This window comes from Onychomys torridus, unplaced genomic scaffold (genome assembly GCF_903995425.1).
Source record: "Onychomys torridus unplaced genomic scaffold, mOncTor1.1, whole genome shotgun sequence".
Classification (NCBI taxonomy): Eukaryota; Metazoa; Chordata; class Mammalia; order Rodentia; family Cricetidae; genus Onychomys; species Onychomys torridus.
This window is the reverse complement of record NW_023411731.1, coordinates 5,963-9,364: the sequence shown is the minus strand read 5'-3', so window position 1 is coordinate 9,364 and position 3,402 is coordinate 5,963. Positions and strand designations below refer to the sequence as shown.

Genomic DNA, 3,402 nt, shown 5'->3' with positions numbered 1-3,402 from the left:
TCAGAGTCACAATACTGCATCAGGGCTGCATTAAGGAAAGAAATAAACGCACTTCCACTTGCAGTCCTTCAACCAAGAGCATTACCAGGTTTGGATATTCTACTTCATGCTACCTGTCTTCCCTCATCTATCTGGTGCATGACTCTGAGTCTGTGACTGTCTGAAGAAGTCTGTCCCTGTCACTTTTTTTTTATCTGAGTTTGTGCCTGTCCTTATGTCTGTCTTTGTCTGTCTGTTCTTGCGCCTGTCCCTGTGTGTGAATGTGAGTGTCAGTCCCTTTCATTGTACTCTCTTTTATTGACTTCCCAGGAAGAATCACATACTGAAGACCAGTGGACACATCCAACTGCCTGGAATGGGTAAGGAATGGAATCATGGACTTTCCATTCATAGGTAATGTGGTTTGAGCAGGACTGAAGTCCAAAGTCATTCTAATAAATCACCTTGGATGATATTTACAGAGATTCCTTGTATATATTCTGTTCCCCTAGAGAACCATAGTGCAACATTTTTATATGAATTAATAGGATAAATGATCAAAAGTATCCTAAAGCTGTGTGTAATTGTCAAAACTAGTTACCTATTGACCTAAGATTCAACCTAGAAAATAATGGAGTGATGTAAGAATATGTAGTTGCCTAGACTGTGTTCTCAGAAATTAGTATTGAAATCCAGATAGAAAATTTCAGAGACCCAAGTTTCCAGCCTCATAGAAGAGAAAACAGATGATAAACAAAAATAAAAATCAAAATCTTGTCTGTTATTATATCTCACAGGGAGAAGAGAAAACAATTGCTGGTTCTTCATTTTGGATCCAGTTGACCTTCAAACTACCTGTAGGAGAAATGGTCGGAGACCAGACAGCCCAGAGATGGGACCACACTCAAATCAGTGTTCAGGGTTTCTCCCACTGGTGGATCATAAGCAACTTCCCTTTTTTTGTTGAGGAAATACCAGAAAGTTTTATAAGCCTACCTTTCTCAACGGGAACCAATGAAAAATGGTGTTTGAGAGTACACCTGAATGGAGTTGATGAAGAAAGTGCAGATTACCTGTCAGTTTACCTAGTGTTGCTCAGCTGTCAAAAGAGTCATGTTTGGAAAAAGTTCCAGTTTTGGATCGTAAGTGCCAAAGTAGAGGAAATGAAAGTCACAAGGAGCCCAAGAGCCTTTAGGTTCGTGCCAGGAGGCAACTGGGATTACAAAATGTTTGTTCTTAGAGACTTCCTATTGCCCCATGCATTTTGGCTCTCCCAGATGTCCAGCTCACCCTTGTCTGCAAGGTGAGTGTGGTCCAGGTCTCTTTGAGCCTCTCTGACCAGAACTGGAAGCCAGGAATTCAGGGTAATAACTGCACATTGGCAGATGAGCTAGGAGAGCTGTGGGAGAATTCCCAATTCATAGACTGCTGCCTGGTGGTAGCTGGTCAGGAATTCCGGGCTCACAAGGCCATCTTAACAGCTGGATCTCCAGTCTTCAGAGCCATGTTTCAACATGACATGAAGGAGAGCAAAAATAACCGCATTGAGATCCATTACCTGAAGCTACAAATCTTCAAGGCAATTATGGGCTTCATTTACACTGGAAAAGCACCAGACCAAGACAGCATGTCAGCTGCTGTGCTGGCAGCTGCTGACAAGTATGGCCTGCAACGTTTGAAGGTCATGTGTGAGGATGCCCTCTGCAGGGACCTCTCAGTGGAGAATGCTGCCCACACTCTCTTCCTGGCTGACCTCCACAGGTCAGGGCAGCTAAAATCCCAGGCATTGGATTTCTTTACAGCTTATGCTTCTGGAAGATAATGGTGGGCTCATACCCACACTTGGTGACTGAAGCATATGGGTCCCTGTCTTCTGCATAGTGTTCTTTCATGGAGCCCCACTCAAACACATGAAGTGATCCTAGAGCCTGGTCAGCTGTGACCTACACGTGTCTCCCAGATGCAGCAAGCTGTGATGTTATCAGTGACACCTGGGTAGACTACTGTCTTTGTAGAGCATTTTCAGTGAAACTAGCAAAAAACTGATGGTGGTTCAGAATTTAATACAGGTGTTAATTTGTTGAATCGCAGGTTAGAATGGGTGAGACTGGACTCTGGCATACTTTGTGGTTTGATAATTTGTCCCATTAGTTGGAAACTAGGAATCAATTTATTGGCCCCATGGACATCCCAAGAGTGTTTTTTTTTGGAGAAACCTATGTGGATTGGACTGAACAGAACATATGATCAAGGGCTCAGCAAAGGACCAAACAAAAATAAATGTTTGCTTACAAGAAAAGTAGAAAGAATGAAGACATTTTTTTTCTCCAAACTCATTGTGTGGGACTGGAGAGATGATTCAGTTGGTAAAAGCAATTGTTGGTCTTGCAGAGGACCCTTGTTCAGTCCTCCTCTTGTCTCCATGGGCACATCCATCTCTGCAGACAATACCTACCCAAATAAGTACAAAATGAATAAAAATTTTAAAATCAGTTTGTGGATTCCAATGGTGTTTCAGTTTGAAGAACCCTATTTTAGTCTATCAAGCTCTGCTCAGATGAGGAAGTTTGTACAGGGTCCTAACTCCTTCACACATACAAAATTCAGTGAAATGACCACTAATGAAATTCTGTTATACTTGTAGATTGGTGCCTGTCCCAAAGTCCTCAGTTAGGCTTTCTCCAACATCTGATGGGAGCAGATATTGAGGTCCACAGCCAAGCACTAGACAGAGCTCAGGGAACCACAAGTAAGAGAAGAAGGCAGGATTGTAGGAGGGATCAAAGATATCAGATAATAGGAGCACACAGTTTCAACTAAACAGGCTCCATGGGTGTTTGCAGAGACTGAAGAGGCAATCACAAAACATGCATCGGTCTGTACTAAGTCCTCGGTATACATGCCTTGGTTGTTTAGCACAGAGGTTTTGTGGGAGTCTTAACAGAGGGAATGTGGGGAGTCTCTCACCTATTTGTCTGATCTTGGGAACCTTTACTTCCTTCTAGGTTGGATGCTCCAGCCTTGATATGAGGGTGTTTGCCTTCAATTATTACATCTTGGTATGTTGTGTCCAGTTGATATCCCCAGGACACCTGTGCTTTTCTGTTGTGTAAAAGGTATGGAAAGAGTTGTATTGAAATTTTAAAACAGATTGCTTTGAATCTGTAGATTGCTCTTTGTAGAATGGTCATTTTCCTATGTTAATCTTACTGACCAATGAGCATGGGAGATTTTTCCATTTTCTGATGTCTTCTTCAATTTCTTCCTCAAAGACTTGAAATTTTTATCATACAAGTCTTTCACTTGCTTTGTTACAGTTACCCACAAGGTATTTCATATTATCTGAGGCTATTTTTGATAGGGTTTTTGCTCTGATTTCTTTCTTTCTCTGATTTATTTTTGTTCCTCTTAGGAACCTTTGGC

General features: G+C 41.9%; 1 pseudogene; it reads left to right on the top strand.

Moving 5' to 3' along the window:
• Window positions 1-845: 845 nt before the first annotated feature.
• On the top strand, window positions 846-1,860 carry LOC118575327 (annotated as a pseudogene).
• The last annotated feature ends 1,542 nt before the right edge of the window (window positions 1,861-3,402 follow it).